This window comes from Lasioglossum baleicum, chromosome 1 (genome assembly GCF_051020765.1).
Source record: "Lasioglossum baleicum chromosome 1, iyLasBale1, whole genome shotgun sequence".
NCBI lineage: Eukaryota > Metazoa > Arthropoda > Insecta > Hymenoptera > Halictidae > Lasioglossum > Lasioglossum baleicum.
In genome coordinates, this window is record NC_134929.1 from 6,694,270 (window position 1) to 6,717,079 (window position 22,810).

General features: G+C 39.3%; 1 protein-coding gene across 1 annotated transcript in view; it reads right to left on the reverse strand.

The window, feature by feature from the left end:
- The window catches only part of LOC143210442 (cysteine-rich secretory protein 2), a 100,934-nt gene that overhangs the window by 57,459 nt on the left and 20,665 nt on the right, over positions 1-22,810 (reverse strand). The window contains exon 2 of the mRNA XM_076427332.1: positions 8,205-8,276. The gene's annotated coding sequence lies outside the window, so the exon portion shown is untranslated. The remainder of the gene's footprint in view (positions 1-8,204; positions 8,277-22,810) is intronic.

Consider the following 22,810-nt stretch of genomic DNA (forward strand, 5'->3'; position numbering starts at 1 on the left):
GTGTGTTTAAGAAAATACGTGGGCCGGCTCAGCTTTTAAACGTGTTTCTTAATTGTTCCTCGAATGGCTGAACGCAGGAATTTAGTGGCAGAATACACTCTTCGGTCGACGAGTACGTACTACCCCCGGGAGGAAATGTTTGATTAAAACCGCGAGTATAATCACTGGATTTATGATGAAACGGTAAAGCACAAAAATTATTTTCCTTTGGTTCCTAATATGCAAGGCCTGAAAGTAATTTATAATATTTTTAAACAATGAACCTTAAGAATTTAGAATTTAGAAGAAGTTGCCCGAGCCTGAACTAGATGACTGCGGATGTTCATGCAATTTTCAATAATTCTAAATAAGTTAATAAGTTTTCCAGTGGTAAAAAATACCGTGGGTACTAAATCCCGTGGAGTTTTATATTATAGCACTGCTTGAAAATTTTCAGACGCCATAATTGCATAACAATCCGCACTCTAATAATATCCAAGTAATAATATAATTCCTAAAGAGAGACCGTTCGGTTCAAGGCATTGGTAAATAACTATTAAACGAAGAAATTCCTGCTTCTATTAATTAACAATTTTTATTTCTCATAAAAGTCCGCGGTGTAATTAGAACCACCCCCGGGGGTTCAATATCCTCGAAGAAGCTTCTCCCTCGAAAATTACATATTAGCGACTCACGTTTGCGAACCGTGGAAACCAGAAAAAAATTGCCATGAATTGGAAATTAATCGGTGTAATAGAAAGCTGCTTCTAACGAGTATGATTTTTTCCTTAACCGGAATTGCAGTTCGCGGTGGCATCGCGTGTACTGGCGCAACTATTATCGAGGGAGAGGGACCGGAGGGAGAGACCGTTTTTCCCCGTTGCATCTCGTCGTGTACCCGCGCAATTTGCCATTCAACCCGGTACCACTGTTTGCCGAATAGTTCGGTGAATACGTGTACGGTCGCGGCGGCAACCTGATTGGGTGCATGTGCAATTCCATCAGCCACTGGCAGCGCCGAAGATGCGACCGAAGCGTCCCGTTCCCCGACGTGAATCCTACAGGATATCTCCCCTCGACCGAGACGAACAGGAAACATCGCTATGTGACGAACTTCGCTGCGAAATTAACCTCTTCTTCGCGGAGAGCATCGTGCTCAAGAACACGTGTGAGCGAAGAGCATTATACAGTCGCCGCGGGAAGTACGTTGACACGTCTCAAAAATGTATATTTTCTATTTTAAATGAATAATTTAGGAATTAATCGAAAATATACATTATGTATGTTATTTAATATAGTACAAACTAATATGTGTAGCACCAAAGATGACATAAAGTTGATAATAATGACAGAAAAAATTAAATAACTTTTTTATCGATTGCGGAAAGTATGTTGACAGCATTGAATTAGTATTTGACTCTTTTTATTGTGTATCACCAAGTTAGAAATGTAAAGTAATTTGCTGTTATTTAGATCAACTGGGTCAATTGTCATAAATTAGTTATAAAGTGCACCACAGAGAGTTTATATATTCATTGTTGTACTTTTCCTTAGAAATACATATATTTTGAGTTGTGTCACTTTTCTTACGAGCAAACGATATATCTAAGGAAATGCATAACCTACATTCTCGCGAAAAATCAATCTCGAATTTTGAAAAGGTATTGTGCATATACCTGAACTTATATGAGCGTGCACGTGCTCTAGGTACAAAAAGGGGAACATAAAGCAAGCGACAACGCCAATTGGCAAACATTCGCGACTCGAAAACACCAAATGGCGTCATCCGTAATCGAATCTGTTGACCCGAATGCACACGCATTCGGGTGAAAATTACCCCACAGGCTTTTATAACACTGTCGCACGAAAATGGATATTGTCCAGCTTATCCACTTTTCAATGCCTTTCAACTATTCCTAATTCCTAATCACAGATCGATAATATTTTGAATCGCATACTTTGCTATTTTCATCAAATTTAACACAAAATAAACTTTATGGAAGTGTTCGTATACATTTAATACAGTAGCACATTCAATTCTATTTTGTGAGAAATTTACAAGAAACGTGTCATACTAGAAAGATGTAAATGAATGTTCTCGCCAGTACAAGGTAGTACAAGGATAGAAAATGGCATAAATAATGGAATTACTCGATGTAGCCTTCACTAGCTGTCACGACTTTCTCGAGCATGAAGAAAAATCCTGTAATCCTAAACAGGATTACCACCTCGTCAAAAAAGAAGTTAGCCCCTACAGCGTGTCAGAATTTCAGAATTTTCTTGAAGCCCAACCATCCAATGATATACATATATGGTTCATGGCTCGCATTTCCCCACTTGTTCATCACTGCGGATGTTTACGCAACTTTCAATTTTTGTAGGCCAATTTTGAGAAAGTGCAATTAACTAAAATCTTATTTTCAGTGGTGATAGCCTTTGTAGATCTGGAACAAATAGAAATCGTACCAAATTCTATCGAATTCCAGATACGTAGATGTAGATGCATAAAGTTCCGCAGTCTACTTATCAACAATTGCTTCGTTTACATTGGTCTTAGCCACGTCTTGTTTATGGGATTGTCCGAAAAAATTCCGGATTTATCTCGACGAGCTTGTAGCGTCAACACGTGGGCGGAGTTTTACGGTGATCCCGGCTAATAGGATTGAAGGCGAAAAGGATGGGGTTGTGCAAGAACATAGTTCAAGTCTTCGTCGAGCCGTTGTAAAATGGCGCCGAACACGGAATCGAAGTTGTCTACAGACTGTGCAGTAACCGGAACGACAGTAAACAGTTGTAGATAGAGTTATACTCGATGATGGGATCCGGGTGGGAACATCTTCGCCAAAGTTCGCCAGCGGCGGGCGGACGGCGGTATCGATTGCGGAACTCAGCCGAACTACTTAAAAGTTTGCCCGCGGTACTCTTTTACGCGACTCAACTCGTTTACAGTTACACCGAACCGCGTCCCTTTCACACGATCACGTGCCCTGTAAACCCGACTGGCTTGGCCGGCACCGAATCTTTTTCTCGGACGCGTATTCGTTGGACGCGGGATTACGATCCGTCTCGAATTCTTTTCTCGTTAACCGGGAACTTAAGCTCCCTTAAATCCAGCCGCCCGCCGAGTCCGCAAAATAAAACACTAATGAAACGGCAATTAAACGACTTTCCGGGGCCGGATCAAGGGACGCGGAACGAAACACTGTACCGCGCTTTCGTAATTGGTACCTTAACACGTTAATTAGCCCGCGGAAACCGAACGTGTGCCCGTCGAAATAAATAAATCTGACCGCGCACCCCTTAACGAAAGTTCAACACTCCTTTTATAGCGAAGACCAGGCGGACCATATTCGTTAAAACTGTTTGCATAGTTTTCAAGAAGAAAAGTAAAAGACTTTGAACGACTTCCACGGACAATGGTGGAAAATGGCCGGGGAAGATGCAAGATGAATAGAGGGTATTTGACACGTTCGTTACCACCAGTTGTCTCGCTGATAGGCTTCCGATGAGGGGAATTTCAGAGAATTGAGGAATTGGGAAGGTAGAGTGGGGACACAAGTCTTAAGGGGCCTATTCACGATCGAGCATATCGCGCAACAATTATTGTGCAGCATGATGTTACGCAAATCCACATTGTATTAATTAGTCGATCACTGTCATTCACGATCAATCGTGTTGCGCAATAGGCATTGTTGCGCAACATGCTTGATCGTGAAGAGGACCCATCTCTGAGTGTGCCAATCTCACACATCATTTTCACGTTTTTTCGTTCAATGTCTTCACAGTTCTGCATTTCTCTCATTTCTCGAATTTCGTCGTTATATAAATGCATAAAATTTGTAATGACATACTATTATACGTAGCATGCTTTAAAAAATGTGTTTCTCACCATGGCTCTAATAATTTGATCATCCACTCTTTCTGCAACGAACAGAAGTCCGGGAAGATTGCGTTGCTATATGAATTTTATAATTTAATCATTACATGTGACCCACTTTGAGAATTTTGTTGAGCAATATGAAAAAGCTAGGTATAATTGGAATACCGCAGACTGAATTGGGGCAAGTAGCGACTGATATTGAAAAAAGATTTGAAGAATTCCATTTCCTGTTCAAGTTCCGCTTCTGGAAGTTGCGGCGAAGGTATTGTGTCGGAATAGGATGCAATTTCAGGATGAAATCCAAGTTTCAGAACTGCAGCATGGCTCGGTGCAATAATGTTAAAGACGTATTGTTGAAAACGTTGGTACATTCTTGAATATAAACTTTGGCATATGTTGTATCTGTCATCGTCAAAAGCGACAGAAGACGAAAAAAGGAAATTTTACAGGAGAGCCATTTGAGAATGACCTAAAATTGCCAATTTTTTTATTGTGTATAACCAGCTGTATACATTATACATATAACCAACCAAGTACACCATAATTTATACAGTGAGCCACGAAAGTATTCGAAGGCCCTTTAAAACAGAACAACTGTTTTATAATTGTACCAAACGACCGATTATTTATAATCAATTTACACAATTTACCCTATTTTCATTCAGGGCCCAAATAAAAAAGTTTCAAAAAATGCCTTTTTCATTTTTGCATGTAATCTTGTAAATGATAATTTTTGGAAAATCTTTTTTGCACATCATTTCGTAAACCAATGCTTCTAATTGATTATAAAAGATCGGGTCGTTTGGTGCAATTATAAAAAAGTTATTCTGTTTTAAAGAGGGCGTACGAATATTTTCGTGACCCACTGTATATGTATATCTATTATTATGCTCGTTTCAGAAATATATTTTGAGTTGTGTCGCTTTTTTCTCTCACAAACGAACGATTTATGCATTTATGGCAAAAATGGGTGGGTGTAATTTCAAGCAGTAAAAACAAATTACAAGCCGATTTTGCAACAAAGGTTGTCGCATACTTTTGTTTCATGGTTTCCTCTTAGCGATACTAAATGAAATTTCATTTAACCCTTTGCACTCGAAGCAATTTGAATTCCAAAATCAATTTTTACATTGTGCACATAAAATTGAACCTGTTTCCTTATATGTGACAGTTGAGCTTTTTACAATTTATGGAATACAGACAAATTTAATAATGTTAAAACCGTTTTGAATAATGGTATGGCAATTTTTAGTGGCGCCTCAAACTCGCCGTTCGAGTGCAAAGGGTTAATATGTCAGATCCATTATGTTCCACAAACGGCATCATAGTATCGTCCGTTACGTGAAAAATGTTAAATTGACACGAGGAACGGATGACGGTTAACAAAAAGTAGCCTGAATATCCATTGAATATCGAAAACAAAACAAACTTTCGGAACAGCAGAATATTTCTATTTTTTGTTCAGAACAGTGTACCATCGATCATGGATCCTCTTTGTCTAATGAAAGTTGGGGTATCGGGCGTGCCCGAAACTCTTGTGTCCGATGCAAGTCACGTTCGCTATTCTGCATCGCGATTAGGCTGGGAACAACGAGGTACACAGAGCGTCCGTCTTGTCACGAGAGTGCAACGAGGCAGAGAGCGAGAGAGAGAGAGAGAAAGCGGTCGGTGTTGAACTATGAAACACCTCTGTCGGTCCGCACCCTTTGGCGCAAGGAATTCACTTGGAATGGATAAAATCTCTTATAAAATCCCGCTCGGCGTGTCCCAAGGCATGCATACATGTATGAAAGTGGTTGCCCCTCGGCCAACAGGCGTACTCGTGAACATCAGAATGTGAGCACAGCACTGGGCTGCGAGATACCACTTCAAATTGCTCGCGCGCCGCATCTCAAACGAGCCTGCGGCTCCGTGAATCTCCGGGGAATAAACGTTTTCGTTTCCTTCATTTGTGCGAAAATATATCCAGCTGCGGGGATCTCCCGGGGTTTTACTCGAGCGCGGCACCAACCGACCCTACGTGAACAATTTTTCCCCGAATTTTTCATGCCCCTCCGTCTTCCCGAAACGACCCCTACCGTCTTCTCGCCGTCCGCGCGCTGCGGACTCGTCGCGTCTCCCTGTGTTGCATTGTTCCAGCGCGGAATGAAGTTGCGGCAATGCTCCGGACAAACCCTTTGGGTGCATAAAAGTTTTCAACGAAGATACGAGGAACGTTCGATGCCGGAAAGTTTCCGGTGCCGACACGTGAAACCCTTGGCGCTCTCCACCACGAGCTCTCCCGAGTACTTTCAGGTCACACTGATGAAACATAAGTAACGTTTCTCAGCGTTTCTTCAACGCGATTCTAAAATCTATTGTTCTTATAGTTTTTTCAGTGATGTAGACAGGTTTTAAGAAACTGGAATTTGTAGATGAAAAATAAATAAAAACCGTATCGACTTCTGTCGAATTAGATACTCCAGCAGTTTTTGAACACTTTTGCAAACCATAAATACATAAAGATCCGCAGTCTAATTATTACTATAAAAATACGCTTCAAACAACTGTTCCACATTCTGAATAGAAATAATTCTAATTAATTCAACTCTCCATAATCGTTGTTGAAATTTCATTATATTCATCGCGGCAACTAGATGATTGAATTAAATTAATATATTAATTCAAGTAAATAATAATGTGTTCATCTAACGAATATTAATCATACCTATCATATATTATGTATATGTATGTACACTGGTGGAGTTAATTCTGGACTCTATGAATAAAAATATACTTATGTTACCTTTGTACAAAGCATGAGGGTTCATTAGATGTATAATTTAAATGTAACTTAATTAGAAGCGTGTTATAAAAATTGAATGTAATAAATTATAATCAAATGTATAATTTAAATTATTTCGTTTGATAAGCGTTTATTACTTTTCATATATTTTATAACACTTGTTTCCGTAAAAAAATATGAACGCTTAAATTCAAGACATATTATTTTAGGGATGAAAAGCAAGATTGTCGTGGAATGAAAGGCAGAATGTACGTTTGGAAAGTGCATTAATTACGTGGAACTCGCACGTTTTAATTGTAAAAGTAAAATATTTGCAGAACATTTTATCCATGTTGAACGTTTTAATCCTACGTGATGCATTAAACAAAAGAACTGCTTAACTCTCTGCTCTGCAAATTACATTTTTCCCAAAGCGCAGTAGAAGTTTTGTGATTCAGCGAAATTTTTCATAAGCGAACGTTCCGTTCAAGTACCTTCGCGTGCGTGGTAATAATATTATATTTCTATGAATATACAGTGAGTCACACGAAAGTATTCGAACGTTCTGAAATGGAAAGTTTCACGCTTCAAAAATACGAGTCGTATTACGAATTACAAAACATTTTTTATCTTTATAGTAACGTATAAGTATCAGGATTATACACAGAACGGCGCTTCTTATAATTTACATCCCCACAATTATTAATTCATACTCATGTTCAAGCGGAGGTTAGCAAAACTGGAAATAACCCGAAATAATCCTTCAAAGGTATCCACGAAATGATTCGTGAAATTTTGCCAAGTGATTGAAAATATGAAAACCAGTGCAGGCGATAAAGCATGCGTTTCAGTTAATCAAAATTCACCCCTCGGCAAAAGCGCGTACATGTGAGATGATTGCGCATAGCTCTGTTTTATGAACAAAGAAGAAGCATTGGAAACATTACGGTTGTACCGTAATTAAATTGAACATCATAACAGTTCCGTTTCATCCGGGGCGGCGCGGTTCAAAGCTGGGGAGTCACTTCGAAATATGATGCGTGGTATCTTTCGCTCACAGGCGCGCGCGGATCATTGTTGAAATGTAATATCGCTTGAAACGGGCCGTTGTAAACATTGCGCGTTTCTTGTGTCCGAGAGCTCGGTATCCCGCATAATCATAAAACGTTTCATCGTTTGGCCCGTTGTCTCCAGACAATTCTACGCCATAGCCCATTATTCGAGGAAAAGCGCGGGGCAATTCAAATATGCGATCGTCGTTGCCCGCGAATAAACGGACACGGACGAATTTCAAAAGCGTTTTCCAGATACGATCCGTCGTAACGGAGCGAAACACACATACACACACGCACGCGCACAGACAAACACCAGACCGCTTTAATCTCCGGAGTGCAATACGAGGTTACGGGATCACGATTCTCGTTATTGACGAGTAAACAACGAAATGAACGGTCCTCGCGGCGGCGGCGGCGGATGCGTAAAATATTCTCAATTAACGAGTATACCCGAGAATACGGAAACGACGTGCTTTTATTTCCGCTTAAAAATCCGCCGCCCGAGGAGAAACCAAACTGAGCTTACCGGTGAATTATCGAACGCAACCAATTCGTTTCCTGTTGCTCTCTCTCTAGCCGGAACTTCGGAGGGACCGAACTGAAACAGAAACGGACTGGTTAAAGGTCTGTGGAGATTCGCTCGATTTGAAACGCGTTTCATGCGTTTGGAGCTTTCTCTTTTTCTTTAATCCTTTTGGTAGGTTAAAAGTTATTTTCTGTACTTTTTCATTCCTCTGATCTCCGTACTGTTTCAAAGTATAAATATTGTTATTTTTCTCATAAATGCATATAAATCCGCGGTCTTGTTATCAGGTTGCTGCATATGAAATGTCCGATTTTAGAATGCAACTTTTAGATGCAATCAAGAAATGCTATCGATGACATTTTTCGAATCCGCTGTATACATATGTAAGATCGAATGTATGCGTATGAGATAATGAATAATGTAACGAGCGATTAACGATAATTTTGATTTTGAAACGCTGAATATCACTTTAACATTTATCATTCCATTGCACATTTAATTAAATATTTATACTGCATTCATTAACTCTGATACTGTCTTTATATTGACACACAAAAGCGCAGTGAATTCAAACAACACGAAGTACGAAAAAGTTGCATAGCACACGAAGTAGGTTGACATTAGTGCACAGTTCTAATCACAAGTTGAAGTACGACTGCAACTGTGCTCCGCCAGGTGGTCAAACTACGAGTTCTAATTACTAGTTCAAAGGTGTAGTTCTGTTCTATATCGAAGCTCTAATCCTTACAGTTACATTGCGCAGTCATGTACTAATGTTAATGGGATGAACTATGAGTTAAAAACAGAACGAATCGCTATTCCAAGACGTGGTCGTCGAGAAATTATGCTGACTGACATATGTATAGAGTAATAAAAAGGACAAAATTGAATTTATTTTAATTTTACTCACAGTTGTACTCTCCTTTGAAAAAGGAAGAAGTAGAATAAAGGAAAAAGTTACTTGAAACGATCTTAGGAATCACTCCTCTCAAGGAAGTACATTTTTAGGACATCAAAATACAGATACAGTGAATCCTCTATAGTCGCAAAAATATTTTTACATGTAATAAGCATGTAACCCATTAATTATTTCTGTGAAATTTTGATGAACATTGAAAGTTCTCTCCTGTTATTCAAACTTCTAATAACAGTTGGAAATAAAAGTGGTGAGCTCCTCGGGTACGTAACAAATTCTCATCCGGCGTTAATTAAATCTTCAGAATGTTGGGGAACTAATTAAGGTAAATGGCATTAATTGCTTTGTGCTTCTAGCTGACGTCCACGAGCAAGTATGTAAACAGCCGTATTATGTATTGACATCGGTGCGGGATTCGACAGACAGGAGTTCGCAAGCCCGAACTTGCTGTAATTAATTAGTGGAGCAATTATAACGCGTAATGAAGCCGCGCGAACAAATTCGGAGACGCGACACGCGTCGAATTCGACGCTCGTGATTCTGATACTAATGCGGGTGATAATCCTGCCAACGAAATAGCCCTTGGATAATAGTTCTCTCTGCTTTTTACGAATAAAGCCGGGAGGTCGCTGTATCGACAACGTTTTCAAAAAGCATAACGTGTTATTATATTTATGGGTATTCATAAACCTGACATGAAATTTCACATTGTTTTAGAAGGCAGGGAGATTTCATGTAATCCTTATCTACTTGACTTTATTCCTTCTTCCTAATTTTTATCTAATTAATGCATTTACTCTAAAATACAGGGCATCCCAAAAATGTTGTCTATATTAGTGCTTACTTTCAAGTTTGTAACCTGTAATATGAAATCTGTTTAACGCCGAGTATATTCCCACTTAAAATTAACACGACTCGTTAAATTAATTAAACAACGTTTGATTATACCGACCACTGGTGTACAGGCATGTCAGTATGTAAAATGAAAAAATTTGAATATGAAAAGCCATTGAAATGGAAATAGGCAGGAGCTTGATTACAATTCGCTTTCCACAACTGCTTCTCAGAGAATAAACTATTCAACTAAGTTATAAATGAATATTTTTGATTCTCGGTGTTTCCATAAGGATTTAAATCAGAGTTTCATATTCCACCATAAATCGTCCATATATTATACATTCGTGCAGTAAACCCATCATTTTGGATCCTGCTATATTTATTGCCGGGGGGGGTTCACATTTTATTAGACGAATTTTTATCAGCTCTGCAACTCCAGCAGACAAATAAAAACGAAGAAAAGTGAGGGGAATGATTTAGGGTGGCTCATGCGATACCCGAAGCCCTTGAGTTTTCTAACATCGACGAGGATTGTTCGCATTCGTCGTCTTGCGATTTCAATAAGAATTATACGGTCGTTAATCCCTGAATCTTACGAGAGCGCATATATTGACCAGTTTTACCAACCCGTCGCGAAACAAGAGAGCGCAGAAAATATGAACGAACCAATCTGCAGCTTAATTAGAAAGCATTAATATGGATAAACTCGGCAGCTCACCCCGAAGGATTTGCATATTGGCCAGTTGCCGATGAAGACACCTTCGGAGATTTCAAGCCGTTTTCCCTTCCTTTTCGACAAGCCTCGGATTTGCTTTAAGACCCCACGGATTATGGACCAGGAACCCGGAGATACTTCTGGATACACATATTGCCTGCCAATGAGAACATTGGGGTGCAAAGACGGCGATTTCGTCGCCCGGAAATCGCTGCCGATAGCGAGTACCATTGGATTTCGATTATTGCGAACCGATGACAGCTTTTGGGCAGACGGGAACCAGGCGACCAATCTTTTCGGTCAGCCCCAGCTAACCATAACAAAAATTTGTTATCGAATCGTATGCATGAAACATCGTACAACTGATATTCGAAGCAAATATAATACTTTGTACGATTTCCGTAACTGTGGCACCATTTCCCGAGCGACAGTTATAGTAGAGGTGCTACATTCTTTGTAGTGTGCCGAACGTGGAGAAGGATCGCGATTCAAATTCAATTCGATTGTTTTAAATTTAAAAATCAGAATTATTTTTGGTTTCTCGTCAATGTGAAACTTTTACCTTCTGTTCGTCTTGTTTTTCTGATAAAAATGACACCAAACACCATATAGTTAGAATGAAAGGGGAAACACTTTTACTGAGAATAATGTGTGCAAATTTCATGTTCATAATATTTTCGAAAAAAACAAAGGAGAACTTGAATTTTCTCGCATTGTGTGAAGAACGAATAATCAAATCAAATGGGCGATGCAATGACCTTTAAGGTCATAAAAGCTCAAGATTCAACTAAATAATTCGAATATTAATATTTTCAAATTCTTCCGACATATTCTGCTATTTTCCACTTCGAACGAGAATAACAAAGGTTCGAATTTGTCATCTTCAATTTGTTTTTGCACGCGAATTCATTTCCTCGGTCGGCGCCATAAATAACAACATCTTAATCAATTTATGGCTCAGGCTTGATTGAGGGATGCATTTTCCACGAAATCCCTACTTTAGCCATTTTCTGTGAAAGACGCGTTGCACAATGGTTCAGAGGGGATCAGAATTATACTTATTAGAGCTCGCAGACATGGCGAGCACCTGAGACAGCAACCGACTCGGTATCTCAAGGAAATCGATTGTTCCAGATCTCTTGATCGGCCGGTACCTTCAGGTGCAGTTCCCAGTCACATCCAGGTGACGTCTAATTGATCCCAAGGGAACGATGCCGGCCCGTAGACACATCTAGGCTACGATCTACGTAGCCAATTAACTAAGTCGTCGAACTGTACTGTAAATACGTACAAATGGCCCGTAGTGATTGAACGTTAAATTTAGGATGAACGAGGCGTCAGAAATTCGCTCCAGTTTCGTAGCTCATCAACTACAGGCGACAGTTTCGCTAATACGAAAAGCTACAGGAATGCAAGGAAATACAAGGTGAGAATGGAAAACTTATGCTTCGCGGTGATAGTGAGACATCTGATCGTTGACGCGGCGTGTCTTTTGGCTCTGTCTTTCAAGAAATTAGATCTAATTTCTATTGCAGTTGACCTCGAATGATCTTGAATGAACTTCCTAATAGATCATTGTATTTCTCTTCAAATACCTCCTCTACACCTCATACCTTGAATGACCTTACTTAACGAAGCGGCGAAGAACGTTTTCTCGCAAAGGAAAAAGATGCTTCTAATGACCTGAGGAACTTTCTAGGTTTCCGACCCTTTTGGATTCTGTATAACGGTCTCCATTATCAACAGACATCGAGCTATCAAGAACATTGTTCGCCTCGATTGTATCCGATGAAGGAGCGCTATAACACAGTGCCAGCTAAGAAACAGCGAGAAACGAGGAGCCAGGACTAGATGATTGGTTTCCTGGAGGGAATCGATATGACACCAAGGGACTGCTTTACAATTTATCGATAGAACCGTCCCACGAAGACAAGCGGACCGATAACAACAAATCGACGAGCCTCGAGATAACAACACTCGGCGAAGGATCTCGATGGGCTCGCCTAATGATTGGCCCCGTGGTCGAGACCCGTTCCTTCTCGAACGAGCTGCATCTTGTTCCAGCTTCCCAAAGAGCGAGGAAGAACGAGCGAAAAATCTCGAGCGCTCCCAAGATCGCGACCGGTCAATCGAATTGGCTCTCACTTCTGGCACTTTGTACAATCACGCGGCAACGAGCGTCCCCCTTCATCTAGCCGGTTTGTCCTCCTCGAACGGCGTCGCCGCCTTTGTGCTAAAGAGGAATTTTTGATTCACAAATGCGACAAATTGAACGACTGATGGAAGGTGGCGAATTGATTTTACGAGCTGCTCTTGTCGACTCGCTTACGAAGGACACTCAAGGTGACTGGCTAGTGGACGTCCCACGGTGGGCCGGAATTGTAAAAAACAGGACTAAAGTTTCTCTGTTACGTTTACATGATCAGCAGACCGCGGATCTTTATGAAAAATAAAAATTGTCTGCATCGATTGCAAGAATTACACGGGACATCTCTTTATCCATCGTATTTAGAAAAAATACTTCAAAGATTAAGAGAATTTAGGAACATCGATTTATTATTTTCAGTTTAGTAAAATGATGAAAGGAAGAAAGAACTTTTTACATGACCCCTCATTCCACTTACAATTAGTATAAAGATGACCTTCTAAAAATACTTAAGACTGTGCCTAAAATACTGATTGATACAGTTACTCTATAACTTTGGCGAGACAGACAATTAAAAGTTATGGATCTACTAGATGTGCAGTGTGGATGTACATAAATGGGAATTAACGAGGTTGCGTTAACAAAGTGAAATGGTGTGTGACTGATAAAGCGAAGGTCCAGAGTTTCGATTCCCGTTGACCCGGATTATTTTTTATTTCACGATGTTACCACGGTTATGGGATTCATGATATTCGATGGTTATTGTGAAGCACAATAAAAAAAAACTGGCAAAAAATTGAAGTGAATATGTACCCAAATAATAATAATTTTTATTTTGAAAGAAAGGTCCACAGTCTCGTAATTCCACGACACGTAGAACTTTCGAAAACTGTGGAAAAGTACGCGTACAATGAACTGTTACGACGACGGGTCAAAATGACCCGTAACCCGTCCGCAGTGCTGGCCAAGCACCCGTAGCCCGCGGGGTTAATGATCGATAATGAAAACCAAACCTTCGGAACCTCCTAGTGCCCCCAGACCGACTGTGAAATCACGCGAAACCGAAACCAACGGGATCGTTTATTAAATTCTACATCGGCAATTTGCACGGCTCAGCGGGAACACTGCAAATCCATTTAACAATTAACTCTGTCTAATTGCCTCGCCTTGTTTTCACGAGCGATTTGTCTATATCCAGCCTGACGAACACCGAGCCGTGAACGAGAAAAAAATGGTGAACAATCATCGGGGTCAGGCAAATAAAACGAAGCCTGGGCGAAACCGTGTCAATCAATCATACGTCTGTTTAAGTAACCTTTTTCCTCTATCCAAGCCGATTCCGTTGCGAAAACCCGCTCTCGCCCGTCACTCTTCCAGCATTTCAATATTGGGTGAGCAGGGAGCGTTCCTCTTAAGCGGTTGCAATCTTATAAATCATCGAAACACATCTCCGCTCGACGTCCACCCACGCCCCACTTGCTACTATCGTCGACGCGGATCCCGTTCACCTTGTTATGCTCCAAGGAAATATGGTTATCGAACGTCGCGTTCAATGGAACTTGAACACGCCGAGTGTTTTCAAAGGAATACCATTGGCTGTCAAGATTTCGACCAAATAGGCTCACTAGGGTGAACCTTAGCTATACCTGCTGAAGTTCTTTTTGCCAGATTTTTTTCACGCCGCGCCACCCCTTAAAGTTGTGTCACCGGCTAAGAAAATAATTCTTGCAGAAGGTCACGATAATCAGATAAGAGGAAGTCGTGGCACATTCGCGTTAAAGTTACGATAAATATGTATGAAATTTTATGAGAATGGGAATATATGTGCAAAAATATTTATGATCATAGTACCACAATGTAATTACCACGCTTATATTAGCTTGCCGAGTTGTCGTTATCGTTGTATGCGTCAAATCTTGTAATCGAATTTTAAATCACTTCCCTATGAGCTAAAAACTTGAAACTTTAAACATAGCTCAGAACTGGATGACAATGTAATATTGAAATACAAATTTTAAAAAAAGAACTGTGCGTCTAGGAGAAAAGAAATTTTAATATTAACGTGTGCTCACATTTCATTGGCGATAGGCATCGGCAAGTACTAAGAATAGAATCGATCAATATCTTTCGAAGTCCCTAATTATCGATGTTCGATAAAAAAGTAAATTTCGTTTCATGTCTCAGAAATTCTGTATAGTACAAGGGGTGTAAACACTACTCTTGCGTCGGTCTTAACCCCCGGGAATGAAGCACGAGCGACGCTGGAAGCGTCTAAATTGGACCGATGCGTTGTACACGACCCCGGTCAATAAATCGAACACGCCCGCGCACAGTTTATTAAAAATAATGACCCCGTGAGAAATTGGTACTTTGCATCTACTCGGACGAGTCTGAAATCACGGTCTGCCGAGACTCGAGAGGCACCGCGAGAACTGCCAATCAGTTTCAAACTGATTTTTATGGAAGTTGCCGTGTTTGCGAGGCGACCGATACCGGCGACAGACATTTATTGATTTTAGCCACGATCTCTCGTGAGCTGGAATGGAGGACTGGAAATTATATAAAATTGTAATATCTCCATCTTCGTAAGCACGCAAAGCGGCGCCATTTTTATTCCGAAATTATTAACTAGCTGTTGCTTATGAATACATCATAGCTTCTTGAATTCTTGCGTGGGCAACCAAAACGTGTAATTATAAAGTAATTTTAACGTTGATTACATTGTTAATTAAAAGTGGACATATTCTGTAAAATGACGATACGTCCTATGAAAATGTGAAATTTATTACACAATCAGGAAAGGCATATTTTATTATTATTTTCATCATTTTAATAATAATTTTAATTGATTTCAATACATCTGTGGTAATTGAGAATAGACATCGCACATTTCTCGTTTATTTACAGTGAGTGTACAAAGTACTCGTACACCTTTGAAAAACTAATAACATTTTTATAATTGTACCAAACGACCTGATTTTTTATCATCAATTAAAAGCATTGGTTTATGAAATGATGTGAAAAAAGATTTTCTAAACACTCACTATATACCTCCTCTTAAAGTTTAGTAAGCTCAATAAAACGATATAAACAACTCAACTAAATAAACGTTTAAAAGATCCTAATCTTCTCTGTTCCCAATATTGACATTGTAAAAGTGATCTGTTCGACTGATATTCAACTTTCAGAATTTCATCAAGGAGATCAAAGTGCAGTTAGACGATCAGAATCGCGGAAAAAAAATACCGGGGCGAAGCATAATCACACCAATCAATCGGATTGCCTGTCGACGAGGCTCTTTGTACAATCAGGACATGTTCTGGCCTCCGCTCCGGTTTCATCCTGCGTCCCCCCTAGTATCTCTTTCCCTTTCCATCTGCACGAGGATTGGAGAATCTTGTCCAAGATTTCTGGACCCGAATTCTCGAATGTCAGATCACTAGGCAACGTGTCGCAACTGCAAAACACGCGTCTCGAGGGGAACCACTTCATTGGTAAACAAGTTGTCAGTCGGAGATGATGTTCGAAAAAGACATTCCGAGATATTGCGGTGCACGGATCGCTGTACCTTTTTCCTCGATGATAATTAGACTGCAGATTTTATGCATTTATTTAGAATCAGCCACCGTCCACGTTTATACAATTTTAATGTTGTTTTCAACTTTAATGTTGTTTTGGTTTTAATGTGGCTTTTCTTCTTTGAACGCGATTAATACTACAGGATGCAATGAAAAAGATGCTGTCAAAGTTGTCCATTTTTTGAACAGGCCTCCGCCTATTCAGAAGCGCAGAAATGATTTTGAACACCCTGTACGCATCGCATAAAGACCGCAGTCTAGTGATAATTCAAAATGGTGGACGTGACGTGTAAACGAGAATCACGGAGATTGTTTGCGCTTCTATTTCAAATCGCTTTCGAGCCGTGTGATTTGTTTGATCATTTGAGCGCGGAGCGTGTCGCGCGCAGCTGGCGCAAACACACGGCACGAATGTCGTTAAAAAATTAGAAACCGGTCGGACCACGATGGGAATCTCGGATTCGAACGATTTTCCAGAATTCTAGGTAGATCGATTCAAACCGATTCATCATACGATGCTTTTTTTTCCCTGACGCGAATCCAATGGCGGCGAGCCAAAGTGCGCACTCGACGATCGCTACGAAGAAACAGAAGTACAGGGCCGTCGAGATAGGTCCGGAATTTTTTCAATTTTTTCAGGCTGTCTCATAAATAAGACGTGGGCAAGGCAAACATAAACAAAGCAACTGCTCAAGTGCGGATCTGTATGCGAAATGAAAATTTTAACGTGTAAGTAGTGATGGGATTCACTTCGAATCGCTTCGATTCAATATTTACGACAAAATCACATCAATCGCGGGAACACTGTATTGCAAGATAGCATCACATAATCGAAGAATTAAGAAAGTTATATAAAAATAAACCCACGACGGATATAAAAACCTGCACCGAGGGACGCAGCCGTATTAAATTGCGAAAGCATCTTCTTGTCGAATTAAGAATAGTATAATTGACGGTGGAGAGCTTCGACCACGAAATCGCATAAAATAAATGAAGAGTAGTACCAGGATGTCCCTCAGCGTTCCACCCCCGTGCGAATTGGTCTCTCGATTGAATTCGAATCGTGTTGAGCGCAATCCCGCACGTTACGTTCCCAATTAAAAATCGTTGAAAATAATTTAGTCGTCGACCAGTCGTTTCAATTAGATACAGTCGAAAATTATTTCGGAATAATCGAGTCCAGTATTTCTTGAGACCATCTAATGGAAAGGAAAATAATTAACCCTTATGTGGTACAATGTTTACTCGAAATATATGAAGTACCTTTCTAAAATTCTGCATAAATGTTCTCGGCGTATATGTAATCTCTACGCGTACCGAGACTTACAGGGTGTGGCCAGAGGGGTGGTACAGCCAGGCAGGGGGTGATTCTACACGAGAAAATAAGTCGGAAAGAAGGAATAACATTTTTTCGTTCGACGCCTTATTCTCGAGGAGAACGAGATTGAAGGTACAGCGAGAATACGCGTGGTATTAAATAGGAATCATTCGACGCGTCTGACCATGGCCGACCGATACTACTTCCTGCATACAGAGCGAGGCACCTAAGACAAGCCACCCGAATAACTTCTACATTTGTGGAAGTAGACAGAAATGTTCCAAATGAAAGTTGTTTGGTTTGGAGGGGCCCATTACGTAGCGCACGTAGCTTTTTTCAGGTGGAGATGCTGAGGAGATTTGAAGGTCAATATATGTTTTTAAAATAGAACCACATATTTTTGAACTCCTACGATTGTAGCCCTTCTCGAGACAATTTCGACGATATAGTCGTTCAAGGTAATTCAAGGTCGGTCAAGGTCATAAACGTGAAAAAGGTTCGGCCATACCTGCATAATTACAGGAGCTAAGAACACGTGTGTAAACAGACCTATGCAAGCAAAAATAGACCTCCATAGAGGTGTCCGAAATAAAAAGGATAATATTTAATTATAGAGCAGCTCGAAATTTCGTCGCGGCTGGGCTTAGCCGTGAGAGGAGGGAGCGAGAGAGAGAGAAGAAACGAGGGAAGTGTTATTAAAATCTTCATCGTCCAGCTACATCGATAGAATTTCATTAACGAGTTTCAAAGCAGACACCGCCAAGTGGATTAATTCCGGCGGGCTCCGGAAAGTTTCCCCGTCCCTCGTGGTGATATTGAAGAGAGAGAGAAAAAAAAAAGAATATAGAGGGTAAGAACGAGAAAGAGTGGATCGATGTGAATACAAATTGACGTTTCGATGCAAATTCCCGGCTCTGATATTATTATAATGAACTCCCGGGGGGGATCGACGGCTCTTTTACCGGCCGAGACGGAGCAAATAATAATAATAATGGAAATAAAGCACGACTCGCGGCGATAATGACTTCGTAGAGCCGCAAATAATGTAACGCTGAGAACACGGCGAATCACGCGACCGGGAGAGAAAAACCAGAGAAAAGAGGAGAGGGGGGAGGAGAGGAGACGCGAAACCCGGGTGGTATGACACTGCTTTAATTTTCATTATTCACGTTCACAGATAGCCGGAGCTCTACGCTCGCGAGAACAACGGGCTGCGAGGAAAGAACGAGAACAGGTCGCGGGTTGATGATCTCGATGTTACACCGCGGATAGCATTGTTTCTATTTCTTGCTTTTGACGGGGAAAGTCAGGCGACGAGCACACGGAAATTTTCATGCACTTCCGGGTCGATATAGTGCGCTAGAAAATACTCGATACCTGTGTTTTCATTGCTGCGATCGTTCGCTTTGAACGGCTCGAAATATCCTTTGAAGTCGAGAGCGAAGAATATGTTTAGTTGTTTATCGCGGAAACCATTGTTTGCAGTGGGAAAAAGCCATCTCGTTCGTGTGATTTGATCTCATTGAATTATTTTCTTTCGAGTTATTTGAAAAGCAAAGTTTATGCCAACAAACCAGCAACAATTCATGGCGTGAAAAACAACATTGGAAATGAAATTGATGAATTAAACGAGCAAATATGCCAAAATGTCATCGAAAATTTTGATGTTCGAATTGATGTCTGTAAACGTGGTCGTGGTGGTCATTTGACAGATATCGTTTGTCACACATAATTGTCGTAGATGATACGTGATAATTAAATACAAAAAACAGTCTATTTTGGATAATCATCATGTTTGTATCATGTTTGTAGCATGTTTGGGGCTCATGTTAGGCAGTATACGGGTCGAGGGACACTTTGGTGCAAACACAAACGAGTAGTTTTAAACAATAGTGCTCTCATAGTAAATAGTTTCTGTTTTCAGACGATATTATCAAGCAGCACTTTAATCAATATTTGATCGACGAAGTGAAACGCGGAGACTTCGCATCAAGTAGTGTGTAACAGAGAAACCGGTTAACCAACAATATCGTCGATAGTTCGACTAGCGAACCACTCGAAACAATCAATAGACCAATATGGTTAACCGGACAGTAAAGTTAATCGAATCGGTCAAGGTGCCAATATTCCGTTTCGGAAACTGCAAGGCGAGTTAGCCTGGCCAATGTACGCTAGCGGGAACAATGCGATGAAAATTGTAATTGCTGTAAAACCTCGATCGCGTAAATAATGTTAAGCGGATGTGTAATCCGCTTTGAGGTAATCAAAAAAATTATTTCCTTTGAACGGGAGATTCTTGGGGTTATTTGAAGTAATGTTTTGCTTTGCAGAAATGTTCTACGCGGATTTGTTAAGAGTTGTTAACGAAAAACGCGGACCAATCAGAGCGCGTCTACCTTGGACGGATTCCAGATCAACCAACGACAGCGCTACGCTTAGCGAGACCTGTGATTGGTCCGCGTTTTTCGTTGATAACTCCTTAACAAAGCTGTGGAGAATATCTTCGTGAAACTTTTCATTTCAGAGCGTTCAAATACTTTCGTGACTCACTGTTGGTTGCTATAATAAATCTTGTCTTTTCTATTTTTACATTAAGAAATAGGTTGTGTGTGGCATTCGACGTGCTAGAGAATAATAAACACACAAGGTACATCTCAGAATTTTTACTGGAAGGAAAATACAAGAAAAAACCTCGCGAAAACGGGCCGGCGCGTATTGTAAAAGCCATAAAGATTAAGGGAATGTAAACAAGTAGAGAATCCTTGAAAAACTGGTGCATAGAAATTAAGAAGCGCAAGATTGTTATTTTATAGTAATGTAAACGACCACGTTTAATGAGCTCGGCAGTGATAAAGGTACGAATAATTAGCGTGCATTATGTAAGATCGATGAATACCGCGTTTCAACAATTATTAAGACTTTTTGCGAAAACAGTTGTTATAATTACTGAAGCAAACCTGTACAGCTCTATTACTTCTCGGAGGCTGACCTCATTCCTGATTTTGAGTTTCTTATAACATGAATTTGTATCTCAATTTTCTGTGGTATTGTTGTATTATTTACTGTAGCACCGAACACATGCAAATTGACCTGGTATCCGACGACAATAAATTATTTAGAGTAGGATGTTTACGTTAACAGGTATATTGTGATATTAAAATTACTCATTGAACATTTGGACTTGCGAAATCGAGATCGACGAAAATAATTTGAAACGGCTGGCTGTTAAACAATAAATAAACTACACTGCTAGTGCTGGACTCAATCATTGAGTTGATAATTTAAATAATTTTGGAACAAACAGTGTGTAACGTTAAAACGACAAAAGAGGCGAAAATATAAAACGTTAAACAAATTAATTTACAGCCGCGCAATCTACAATAAAGGTGAATCGAAATTTTAATAAATGCACACGTGGTATTGTGTACGAAAATACACAAAGCCTCCCGTTGAATGGCCAGCACTACAATGGTATTCCACCGTGTTTGACAAATGACTGGCTAAATTTGTCTTTCTGCTCGGTCTTCGTTACGACACCGAGTTAGCAGTTTTCTTTCGTATGCCTGACAATGTATAATGTGCAAATATTAACTTAATGAATCCATGGAAAATGCTCATCCATCATTCCCCATGGAAGCCCGTTCCACACATGCTTTAACTATCTCTCTCTCTGCCGACAGATACTCCGGAAACTTAATTCCGGAGACACGAGAAAGACCGATCAATAAAGTTCTCGAAGGATTCGGTTATGCGTTTCATATACTAAACGATTTGTTTGCTTTTTAACACTGTAATTTTTGATTAACAGGTGTACACGTACTACTCTTGAACGAGACAGATGAAAATATTATTATATTATGTTCTGGCCTCATCAGAATGACCACCATCTTTGATACCTAAACAAATTTTTGACATTCTACTTTGTAATTTAATATAATATACTTTATAAAACACTACACAATCCTACACAATATAGTAACATTAAATAAAACGAAGAATTTTATAAGTTAGGTAAATAATTATATTTCTTAAACTATTTAAAAAATATGATCGTATCGAAGTTTTTCATTTTATTCTTTTCGAGCCATTTTATTTTGGAAACGGTGTAATAAATTGTCATATGAATACTTTATTTATGTCTGAATAATAAAGAAGCAATAATAAATCAGGAATTATGACCGAGGAAAAAATCAATATTTAGTAAACAGAAAATACTAAAATTATGTGAACGGTCACTGTAATGAAGATTGAGTTAATTAACGCAAAATGTCTCGAGTCATTCATTTCAATTAATTAATTCCGTCGCAGGAATGAGTAATTAGTTAATGAATTTAGAAGTTTGAATACGTTGGCATACTTCAAATAAAGTTACTTAATGTTTGTAATAATTCTGACGACGTGCAGTACCAATCTGAATATGAATATGCGTAGATTGCTTGAATGTCAGATATTTGGACAATGGCTTAATCGTTATTAAACATATGAATTCTATGTGTCAATATAACTATGTAATTTTCTATTGACCATTCAGCACTGAAATCGTTATCATGATTATTAATTATCAACCTCCTGTATAGATAAAAGCAATTACTGTACGGCATTCAGAATAATACACCTTGTTAAAGAATTTCTATCCATCTTTTGTTATTATTATTATTATATTGAGTATTATAGCAATAATTATATATATAATTATTGTATTATAATTATTTCACAATTATGATTATTAATATTATTATAATTATTTCACAAGAACTAAATTCTAAAAGATAACGATGTCTTGTTGCAAATAAATTTATAGTGACTTTAAATATGAAAATTGTAAATTAAATTAAATAAAAATCAATAACTAAATATGAAATTAAATATGACTTGAAATATAAAATCTTCTTGAATAGTTCTTCAAATTTATTTGATAAAAGTTAATAATTTTAATAGAATGAGAGAGATATTGTAAATATCATATTTAATATTAATTAAACGAGTATTCAAAGAGAATCCTTTTGCAATCAGTGCTCTACCTTTCCACGCATTGCATATGTGTGTGTGTATATGTAGAAAAACTGGCAATTTCCAGGAAATCGTGCATCGTTTGC